Source organism: Solanum tuberosum, unplaced genomic scaffold (assembly GCF_000226075.1).
Source record: "Solanum tuberosum cultivar DM 1-3 516 R44 unplaced genomic scaffold, SolTub_3.0 scf00358, whole genome shotgun sequence".
Taxonomy (NCBI): Eukaryota; Viridiplantae; Streptophyta; class Magnoliopsida; order Solanales; family Solanaceae; genus Solanum; species Solanum tuberosum.
The window spans coordinates 521,700-534,487 of NW_006239288.1; the positions used below are offsets into that span (position 1 = coordinate 521,700).

Below are 12,788 nucleotides of genomic sequence, written 5' to 3' on the forward strand. Positions count from 1 at the left end.
GGACACCATTTCATTATAATAAGTAGTGACTTCATTCTCACCCTGCTTAGCTTGCCATAGTTTAATTTTTAACTCAAAAATTTGAGAGGCATTTTCTACATCTGAATATGTCTCCCTAACGGCTTCCCATGCATCCTTGGCAGTGGGCAAAAAGAGATAAGATTTACCTATGACTGGTTCCATGGAATTTATTAACCAAGCAATCACGAGTGAATTCTCTGATCTCCAGGAGTTCATCTTTGGGTCTCCAACTCCTGGCTTTTTTGTCTCTCCGGTCAGATGTCCCAGCTTTCCACGGCCATCGATTGCAAGCTTTACGGACTGTGCCCATTCCAGATAGTTCTTCCCATTTAATCGATGAGAAGTTAACTGGAAGGGCATATGAGAAGCATTGCCTCCTTCTGTCATCAGATTTTCTGCAGGAGCTTCCAGAGAAGAACTTTTGTCGTCTGTTGATGTTTCAGAAAGATGCTCTCCGTGAAAGGCTATTTTACCCATATGACATTAGGGGGAAAAGTCCCGCTTTGATACCATGAAAGTTTAGATACTGGAAAAGTATATTATTCATGGTGTTTCTACAGTATTTATAAGAGAACAAGTAAAGACCAAATAAACTAATCAATCCCTAATTCTTAGGAAATCCTTGAATCAGGGGATTTCCTCTAAACTATTTTCCTAGAATAATATATTCTAATCCCATATTCACAGGAGCAGATTCTAATCAAATCTGCCAGCTTTATTTGTGGAGCAGATTATAATCAAATCTGCCAGCTCAATGATGGAGCAGATTATGACTAAATCTGCCTACTCATTCAACAGAAGCTACTGTTGCAAGCGGTTCTGCAGTTTCTACCACCACTCATGTGGTACAATTTAATCATGTTGCTCAATTACCTATTAAACTACAAGGTAACCTCAACTTTTCAACATGGAAAGAACAACTTGTGGTACAACTTTTTGCGGTTTTCTGTGTCCACCACAAACGTTACTTGGTTGATTTTCATCCGATCACCAAGTACTCAGACTTTACAAAAGTTGCCAAATTCATCAGCAACTGCCTTTTATAGCTTATTTCTTGCTGTCGCCGTAAAAACACTACGACTAACTTTGTTTCTAGAATGTAAAGGTGAAAGCAGCATCCTGCACTACCATGCTGCAACAAGTACTCAGACTTCACAAAAGTTGCCAATTAGTAACATCTTTGATCTGACCTTCTGTGCCTTGGATTGATTCTTTAACTTGACGCAATTGATATAGAAAGAATGAAGCAAACATATGGAAGATTAAAGTACATTCAAGTTTGAGAAGTTTTGGTTGACAAGTGCAGGAACTCACTTTAGTAAAAACTAAAACTAGGTGTAAGCCCTTTTAATGCCATTTGCTTTATATTGATCTAAACATACATTCATGGACTTAAGATAGTTGATATTTTGAAACTTTCAGAGCTTAAAATAAACAATGGCATACTGAGTCAACAAATATGAAAACTATACTAAAGAAAAGTTGTCAACTTGTAGATGCAGTAAGCATTTCTACACAAATGTAAAATAATGGAATGATGGCTCATCATCATCATCATCACTCTCGGCAGCTCATTCTTCTTGAAATCCATCTCCAATCTATTGTTTCCGAAATCCAACCAGAAGAACAAGAAACTCCCAACAGAACCCTTTCCTTTTATGGCGATGCGGAGCTTACTATGGTTTAATGTTGATATACAACTCATCCTCAGGGACCTCAAGAATAAGTATTGTCCTCTCATCAACCTATTAAGAACCGGATCTTTCCATCCTTCGATATTTGTTGTTATCCACTCATTAGCCTACCAAACATTAGTCCATCAAGGTGCTGTTTTATCTGATCTTCCGAGGGAAGTGCACACCATCTAAAGTACTCATCAGATCACCATCTGATTTCCCCCCTATGGTGTCTCCTTCGTCGAAACCTAACCTCTAAAATCCTCCAACCTGTCATGTCAAATCCTACTCAAGATCCCGTTCTTGAGCTCTTAGGCTTCTAGGCCGGCAAGCTTTAGAAGATGAGGTGCATGTGACACCTTAATTAGGCGAATATCACAACAAAATGGGAGAAGAAAGTAAAGAGTTTTATAAGGCATAGTTCAAGTTCACATGGTACACAACGGGGCCTGAAAGACAAATTCGTGCGGGTCTAGGCCCAAAGAGGACAATGTGTCATGGACTTGGGTCGTGACACTGTCCTTATTCAACAGCTTTAAATGCTTCAGTCAAGTCATGAGTTGATCATTTACAGCATGTCATGTTCTGTCTGCTTATCCTAATGTTCTTTCAGGAAAAGCTTGATGAGGCTCGAGCTAAGCAGATTGAAGATATACAATGCAGGTGGCTTCTAAGTAATGGCAGATTCAAGAAACTGAACAAAAAATTGAAAACACAATTCGATATCATTATTATAAATCTTTAATAATGTTTCTACTTACCAACTTATATTGGAAATTATTTTTTAAGAATATACTTCTTGAAACATGTCCTCTGTCATTCCAAATACTGTCAATCATAAATTAACACATCAAAGAAGTTCCTATACCAAAAAAAGCTCAGCTACCAAAAAAACTCAGCTTTTTCTTACTCTTCCTGGTGAGGCACAATGTAAACCCTGCTGCCTTTCTCATTAGATGCATGTAAGTTCTTCTTACTATATATGTATTTGTAAATTGATGATTTCTAAGGAACTGCTGGACACTTCTCATAAGTCTTTGTTGACTATACCATGTAAAGGACCAAGTCTTTGTTTACAACTCAGCCTACTATTATTGCTTTTATGAAGTCAACTACCTTGATTTGTCATTTGAGTTCTCATACTTCTTTCTATGAATGTTTGTTTACTTGGTATGTAAACAAAGCTTTAGGAAAGAAGAATTAGTTTGTGTTGTTGTCTGAATGTAAAACAAGACTTAAATTGGTTATCATCGGAAAACTATGGGTTCCAGTCATGGAAAATCTTTAACTATCAGGGATCAATCAGTTTAAGGCAAGATATCCTCAGATGTAGTTGAGACATTTATGGCAGAAGAGAAGGAAGAAATCCTTCACACCAGGAGACGGAAACCGAATCCAAGACTCAGCAGAGGAGTACCAAAACGCATAGAAGGTGAACTAGTTTCTACTGGATGGCCTAATTGGCTTGTTGCAGTAGCTAGTGAAGCTTTAATTTGATGGCTTCCAAGAACACCTGATACTTTCGCGAAGATAGGCAAGATTGGCCAGGGAACTTATAGTAATGTCTACAAGGCTCACGATTGTTTGCTCAATAAGGTTGTTGCTCTGAAGAAGGTTAGTTTGGACAATCTTGATCCCGAGAGTGTCAAGTTTATGGCGAGAGAGATCATCATATTGAGAAGGCTTAGTGATCACCCGAATGTCATCAAATTGGAAGGTTTAGCCACCTCAAGATTGTCCAGCAGCTTGTACCATGTTTTTGATTGCATGGAATATGATCTCAAGGGAATTAAAAACCACAAAGGTGTCAAGTTTTCTGAACTTGAGATCAAATGTTGCATGCACCAGCTGCTTAAAGGGCTTGATCACTGCCATAGACGTGGTATCTTGCATCGAGATATAACAACTTCTAACCTGTTAGTTAACAAAGATGGTATCCTAAAAATTGCAGATTTTGGGTTGTCGACATTTTTTGATCCAGAACAAAGCATTCCCTTGACTAACCATATTGTGACTCTATGGTATCGACCACCAGAACTTTTGCTTGGATCAAATAGTTATGGAGTTGGAGTTGATTTATGGGGTGTTGGTTGTGTACTTGGTGAACTATTTACTGGCAAGCCAATTATGCCTGGTAAAACTGAAGTTGATCAATTGCATAAAATCTTCAAGCTCTGTGGTTCTCCCATCTGATGATTTTTGGCTACAATCTAAATTGCCTAATGCAAATATATTTAAGCCGATAGAGCCTTATAGACGGATTCTTCCCGCGACCTTTCATGATCTTCCTGCAGCTGCTGTAGGACTAATGGACACTTTACTTTCCATAAAAGCTGAATATCGAGGGACTGCAGCTCTTGCTCTTCAGACTGAGTTCCCCCCCCCCCCCAGCAAAGAGATCAATGCAAAAATGATAGAAAACCAAGGGGAGTAGGGACCGGAGTTATGCACGCGATAGAAGTGTAAGGGCAATTCCAGCAGCTGAAGCTAATGCAGAATTACAGAGTAACATAGACAGAAGACAACTCATTACCCATTCAAAATCCCGGAATAGGCTTGAAAAAACAAATGAATATGTCGCAGGAGGTGTTCTAAATGAAGGAACAAACTCTTCTGCATCTTTTCAGGAGTCCAGAAGAAAAGAGGGCTCAAAGAGTTACACTCAGAGGTCTGCTACTCCTCATCAAAGGAACAGTCAGAGAGCAATAAGGAAAGAACCAATTCATGATATCAAGGGAAAGAAGAAATGGTTCGGTCCAATATCTGATCCATCAGATAAAATGTATGATCTACTCAGAGAGCATGATGCCATGATGATCTTCAAAACTGCTACGCCTGCGAGTCTTGAGAAGGGATCAACAGCTAAAGGGAATGACCATGACTCTAAGGGAAAGACGAGTCGTTCTTTAGGTCCATCAACATCAAGTAATGACCAAATATCTACTCTTTTACCTGAAAAATGGACCAATATGCAGGGCTTACCAAGAGAGCAAGAGGCATGGGTCCTAAAAGATCATGACATATTGAAAGACAACCAATATTTTGGTCCACTTCCATCTGCATCAAAACCAATCGATGTGGATAGAATACTTAGAGCTCATGACCAACAGATTCAAGAATCTGTTGAACGCGCCAAGCAACAGAAAAAACTAGGTAAAGCTCGGTTCTGAGGCATGAAAACCAACATAAGCTGATTGGATATCCACTCTTTCTACAGAATGGGAAGATGAAACTAGTACTCAGACCTTATAAAAGTTACCAAACAGTGACATGTGACCTTCTGTGCCTCCGATTGTGTTTATAAATGCAATGATACAGGAACGATTAAGCAAATGTACAAGTGTATTTTTACAGGTATAGACCCTTTTTTTGGTTTTTACTTTGAAATAGAAGTAGATGTAGTAGAAGAAATACTAACAATCCTGTACACCTGTGTTTTTTTAAAACCATCAACTGTCCAAATCTCTCTGGTCTGACTATATAAAGTTACCAAGGAGTACTTTCATTTCTAAAGCTCGAACTTGAAAACTCTGGTTAACGGGTAGAGAACCTTTGCTATTAATAAGCCAAATATGACCTGAGGAATGTTTTGGAAACACCATTTTAACTTATGAACATTTCCTATTGTCCATATGATTGTGATCAGCAAACAACATACTATGTTTAACTCAAGGTTCGAACTTGTAACGTTTGACTAACTCATACATCACATGTTGCACTTTAATTACTAGGTCACAGCTCTGAAGGCAAGGATGGTTCTTAAAATATTGATGACAAATGTTGAGAAAACACCAAAGTTGAAATTGTATATATTTTGAAAAAGAAACTCTTGCTACGTTTGGTAAATGAAATCCCCTACTACATTTTATAAAATATGGATCTAATCTTGTATACATAAGTGATTCTCCCCAATAATTACTATCTATTTTGAACAATTATAGTTACTTTGGATCACATAATCCACAACTTATAAGGTTTTCAAATGATAAATACTTATCCATGCCTGTTTTTATATCAACTCAATAAATGCATGACATGTGTTTATACTTTGTAACACTTAGAGCATGTTGGAATTGCTACTAAAAAAAATCTTATTTTTAGAAGTATTTTTTAAAATAGCTTTCAGAAAAGTGTTTTTGAAAAAAAGTTATTTGTGTTTGATTAATTCATTTGAAAAGTGTTTTTGATAAGCGGATTATGTTTCGCTAATTTAAAAAAAATAAAATTTGAGAGTCAAATTACGTAAAAGGACAAGTATCAATGCACTTTTAATGTTAAGATTATCTTAAATATCTATTATAAATTTTATTTTATTAAATTAAAATGTACATATTCAAAATTTCAATCAATATTATACATAGATGAATAAAAAGTAAATCAAATATTGATATAATATTAAAATGATGATTTAAATATATTGAATATATCAAGCAAAATGAATTTAAAAATCATTTCACAAAATAAATCACTACATACGAAACCTCATCACAAAAATAAATAAATATAAAAGATATATTGATAATTATGTATATATGGCATGGATATTTTGATTTTGAAATAAATAATTTTCTGCTCAAACTTCTACTTTTTTTAAGCAGCAGAAATTTTTATCTTCTTTACAAGAGCAGAAAAATTGGTTCTGCTTCCATTTAAAAACAATTTTACTAACTAATATGCAGTCTCACCTTATTGAATCATTTAATTATCGTAAAATTATATGATTTGATATAAACATCACGAATAAGCATTTACCTTTTATACCTCTCTCACACACACCAAATAGGAATAGCAAAACTAAAATAAAAGAGCCTCACATTATCCACAATTTAAGGATCACATTGACACACGTCGTTTGTTAAAAAAAAAACAATATAACAACCAACTTCTTATGCCTTTATTCCATTTATTAAAAAAAAATCATTACCAAAACTTCTTCTTTGTCTTCCTTTTGTGATTCTCTAAAAGATCCTCATCATTTTTTTCCTTCTAATTTCCTATTTCACCTTACAAATTCACAATGTTCTCATTTTTGGGGAGATTTATAGCCAAACGGTTAGACAATTATCATACAAGATATATCGTAACTAGTTCTATTCATCCAATCTATCATGTTTGTTTTGGTGGCATGGCTTTCTCTTATTTGGTCGCGCTCCCCGAAGAACTTCGTCATCTTGAACATAAAAAACATCAAGAGAGCCATGGAAAGCACTAAGTTGTAGATTTCATGTGTATGATTTATTGAAGAAGAGTGATCAAAATTACTACAAAATATGATCTAGTCAAGTTCTTTTGAATTTGTGTTTTTTGTATTACAAAATATTTTTGTGTTTGATTGTTTTACCAATGTATGTTGAAGATGTATTTTTTCCCCTTTTTTTCTTATTATATTCTTCTTTATAATCCAATATAATTGTATTGTAGAAATTTGTTGATAAATGTACTTTTTGCAATTAGATGACCCTACTTTTAGATTTGAGTATTTGTATCAAAAGTACAATTTCATAAAAATCACACAGAGATTATCAAGAAAATATGTTTAAATTATTAAATAAAAATTTAAAATATGGGTTGCTTAATAGGAAATAAAACTTGTCAAAATATACAAAGAAAGACATTGATTTGATTGTTTAAGAAAGAAAACTATAAAAGAAGATAAATTTGTTTCCTTCCTACATTTTTTGACTACTACAGATATTCTTACCATATTTATTTATCCTCTCTATAGTTTGAAATAATTACATATTATCTCACACTCTCACTAATTAATAATTTCATACCAGATTTCAAGTATGATACACCTAGATATGTTTATTTTTTCTACCAGATAAACTAAAATAGGGAGAGAGACGAGCGAGAGAAGGAGAGAGGTGAGCGAGAGAAGAAGAGAGGTGAGCGAGATAATCTATGTATCTCAAATACATGTGAATCATACTAGATGCATGCATCTCTGAGATATCAGATGCATTTATATATATTACCAGATACAGGGAGATAGGCGAGCGATATAGAAGAGTGGTGAGAGAGAGAGAGAGTCAGATACGTACACATGTGAATTCAATTGGATACAGTGTATTTAGCAATTTACACTTAATTTTGACTACATATATTCGAGATACATGTATCAGGATGCGCCAGAAACATGTATCTGAAGTCGAAATTCAATCAAATTATGGTATTTTGTAATAATGAAAAGTGAAGGAAAAGAAGATAATTAGGTACTAAATTAGTGAGATTTCTATAAGTTATCATATCTCTTCGGTGAGTTTTAGTTATTCTCTCTTAATAAAATTAGTTGGTACAATTTTATTTTTTCATATTTACTATTTTGAATACTTCATTTGTGATCATTATGGTTTTAGTTTCGAAAATTCACTTTTTGAGGAGGAGAAATGAAAAATATTTTCTTATAGATCGTTTTAAAGGACAATAACAAAATGATTTATATGTGTAACAGTGTTCATTATTTCTTTCAATTTATCTATACAATTTACCTTATTTATATGTGGAGTTGTTCCAAAATAATTTCATATTTGATGGTTCGCTCTTAACAAAATTGAGACTATTTTATTCATCTTAATTATAATTTAGGTATAGGTAAAACAAATAATTTAATCATCCAGAAAGACTTTTTAGGTAGTATTGTATTAAGCCCAAAAAAAAATTATTCAATCATCTAGTCTTTTTAGGTGGTATTGTATTAAGCAAAAAAAGAGGAGGGAAATCGAGCCTGACCATCATACAAATAAGGTACAAGTATCCCTTTAAACTATATTTGAACTTTCAGTGATACACTTAAATTTTACAGATATCTTATTAATGCTTAAACTATTTTAAAATAGAATTAATAGATTTTGAAAGACGGCGTGACATAAAGAGTGTGTGCATTTCTCTTATTTCTTCTATTCGATGTTGATATGTTCGCATTTAGCTTGCAATATACTATGTATTTTAATTTAGTTTCTTGAAGGTCGATTTAAAAATAACTTATTATTTTACTTTAATCTAATATATAAATTTACTAATCAACATAATAATTTGTTTTTTCTTTTAAGAAAAAAATATTCAAATTTAATTTTGCCCACCCTCTCATCTATTTTTTTATATTAAATTTTGGTGGTCTTTATCGATAATACTTTAAAATACACAAGACAAACTCATACGGGCTTATTGCCCAAATACATAAACAAAAGAAAAGAAAATAATCATCCAACCCAAATCGGACAAAGACCGCTACTTATTCCTATATAAAAGACTTCCCTTAGATTAGGGTTTCTTAATTCATCTTTAGACATTTCATTTCCTTTAATCCTCAACACTTGAAAAATGCTTCAGTCGGCGATTAATGTCACGCCACGAGTCTACACTCTGGATGTGGTCGGCACTCGAAAATCATTGTTGGTCTCCAAGCGAACTCTTGGCCTGGCTCAATAGTCAGAGGAAGACTTACTCGAGTGAAATAGAAACCTCAAAGTGCATAATCAAACTCAACATAACTCAATTATGAATTTCTCAATATTTATATGGAAATACTCAGTAAATCATAAATACTGTCTCAAGGTTTTTAAAACATCAACAAGGAACATTGAAAGACTCATCATACTACTATTGTCTACGAAGCCTCTAAATACTATATATGATAGATGTGGGGACAAGACCCACGACATCTTAACATGACTGAAATGTAAATGTGGAACCCTCTGAAAAGTAAGGAGGCTCACCAAAGCTAATTGGAATGCAAATGGTATCAACGAAGCGCCTGTTGATGACCCTAAACACCTGTATCTGCATCATGAAAAGATGCAGATCGAATGATGTCAGTACATTGAATGTACGAGCATGTAAGGGGGAAGCTGGAACATAAGCAACTGAACTAATACTCTGGGAAGACATACTCACTTCATCTCAACTCAAATGGGAAAACAACAATAAGAGATGCAATATATAAAGCTTTTAAAACAGTAGATATCAACTGCAATAAGTATCAAAATATAATAATAAATTACTCTTAATTTGGAGATTCTCTATCCGACAACCATCACTATGAGCTACATGATGATACAACGTCTCGCCCACACTTCCAGAACTGTCCTATGCCTTGCCGAGGTATAGAACACCTAAACTAAGTGGATCCACTAATCTATGCTTAAAAGCAATAAGGAATCATCTAAAAAAAATGACTCTTTACCCATGTTGGCATACATGGTTTATGAGGATTTTGAGTTGTCTGAACTCATCTTCATATAGGTGCTCAATACTACTCCCAATAATATATAACTCATGCTCAAATGTTTAATAACATAATTCTTTCTCAATTTGAGATGATTACTCAAAAATCCTCTTAAAAAAAGTAATACTCTGAAACTCTTCTGAACTGGTAAACTCATTAAATCGATGATTCTCTCTTTTAAATGTAAAATTATTAAATACTTGGGAATACTTAGTTCCCTTATACTCATTTTTGAAACATGAAAACTCAAACTCTCCTCATCCTCATACTCATTTACTCAAGACTTAGTTTAAATATTTAGATAATTGCAAAAGACTTCTCAAAAAGACTTTCTTGAACTTTCCTCTTAACTTTACCTTGATTTGAAAGTGTAACTTAAAAGACGTGATTAGGATATGTAAGATATTAGTTTGAGAAAGTCGTTTGGTTTTTAACTTAGAGCGATTGGTTTACCTGTATCATGCAAATGTCCAACACTTAGGTGCTTTCTAAGATCATCCTATATGAAAGATGTATGACATGTGTGGATAATGAATGACTTGCAGGGTATGTAATATCTAGGATTAATGAAGATTTTAAGTGTGGATATCAAGGGGAGAACCTAGGTACGATTCGAGGGAACACATATAGAAAGAAGGTCGAAAGGGTAAGGGACGTAGCGACCCTGGCGCACTGAGTGGCGCGGGGCGCCAACCCCAAAACTACTGACCAGTGTTTGGGGCGCACTGAGTGGCTCGCCGCACCAGGCCCCAAACTACTGGGCAGTAGTTCTGGCGCTATGATGGCGCGCCTCCCCATGCTTCTGCCTAGAAATTTGACGAATTTTCTTGCTCAATTTCAAGTCCTGACTCATCTAGAATCGAACGACTTCTTCCAAACTCACTTTGATTCACAAACACAACACAAAATCAACAAAATCCCACACAAAATTCATCAAGAACAACACTCATTCGCAAAACCCTCACCTTAAGAACTCAGAAACCTCCATTGTTAAAGAATGAGGTTAAAACTCAAGAACTTCTCAAGAAACCCAATCAATCAACTTCATGAACGAATTTATGAATGAAATCACATGATTGGCGAGAAGGCGAACAAACCCAACACTATGAAAGCTTACATACCTCGAAGAACACTTGTTCTTGGCGAAAATCCTCAAACTTTGAATGAACGCTTGAAACCTTCTTCTTTTTCTCCTCTTGAACCCTTCTCTCAACCCTAAGCGTTTAAGAATGAATGAAAACTGATCTCAATCAGGTTATACCCCTATCTGGGTGAGAAAAACGTTTTTGGCCTAGTAGGGTAAGGAAAAGACCAAAATACCTTTTTTTTTTAAATGGATGAAATGCTTGGACTAGAGAGGCTGCACTCAAACATGCATAGCTCATTTATCCGAGCTCGGAATTTAGCAAACTTGGCGGCGTTGGAAAGAGGACTCAAAGACCTTCGATTTAGTACCTCATGGGCTACCTAACTCTTTATGTGGTGAAATTGTTATGGTCATTTGAAGTTGACCCAAAACTAAAAACTGAAGTTTAACTTGTATGAATCTCTAATTGGCTTTTCGAAGTACGAGATGTTACAGTTAACAAGAAGATCTATCTCCTTTTGCTTTGGAACATCAATGTTCTTGAGTTCGTATTGCATGTTCATCGGCTAACAAGAGTAAATATTCTTGTGTCTTCTTTGTTCCTTCTTGTCAGTTATTTGAACTCTGAGAACTCTGCAGTTGTACTCTCTATGTATATGGACTATGCCCATTGTGTTTTCCAAAAGACAAGATCGAGCAGCAAAACACAATAAGCATGGCCAATCATGAACTTGATGATCCAGAATAAACGGAAACGAAACTTGTTGTTAATCCACAATGGAAATATTTGTCAGGTGTTGAGGATTAAAGGAAATGAAATGTGTAAAGTGAGAGGAATTTGGGATCAAATAAGTTACTTTGATAATTTACCAAATTTCTGTGCCAATTAAATTCTCCTAATAGTGTTAAACTGTAACTTCATATTCTCTTTTTTGTTTTTTCGTGGATGGTCTTATCATAAATTTCTTTAGTTGGAAATTTTGTTCATTTTGATGCATAATTTTATTGTTTGCTTTATTTTATTTTACTTGACTTTTATATTAAAAATAAATATTTTATTTATGGTCAATTTTCAAATTTGATTATTGTTATTTTATATAGTTACATAAAAATAATAAAGTTGTCTTGATTTAAAAACAAATGGAGTAACATATATTATTTGAAAATTACATTCAAAGTACTATTAATCACAATAATTAACGATTTAAAATATATATTTTTAAAATATATTAAAGATTTGGTTCATGTGTCACATATATTGAGAGAAAGGAAACAACATATTATCTGAAAATTACTTTAAAATTACTATAAATCATAATAATTAACAACTTGAAATATTTTAAAATCATATATAAATTGTGTTGACTCTCCTAATTACATTTGTGTCACATAAATTGAGATTTGAGACAAATAAAATAACATATATTAGACCAGTGGTTGCATGACTATTGTATCGATTCATATTATAAAACTCAATTAACTATCACTAACGGTTGTGGTCAAGTGATAACTACTCATTCATCCTCAACCGAGTCATCTTTGTAAGGGAGCATTTTATTCCCCTCCCAATGTGAGACTTTCCGACATGAATTTGAATTTAATGAGACTTCAAAATAGATAACGGATATCGAACGAGAATTTTTTTTTTTTAAAAAAACAATTAACTGTGACTATGAACTTGATTTAATTAGATATTTAGATATTGTAATATATATTTGGTGGAAAAAAAAAACAAGGAAGATACTCAATATTTAGAAGCAATTTAAGGAAAAGAAAC

General features: G+C 33.9%; 1 pseudogene; it reads left to right on the top strand.

Annotated features, from left to right (window-relative positions):
• The first annotated feature begins 2,937 nt into the window (after positions 1–2,937).
• On the top strand, positions 2,938–4,867 carry LOC102594728 (probable serine/threonine-protein kinase At1g54610; annotated as a pseudogene).
• The last annotated feature ends 7,921 nt before the right edge of the window (positions 4,868–12,788 follow it).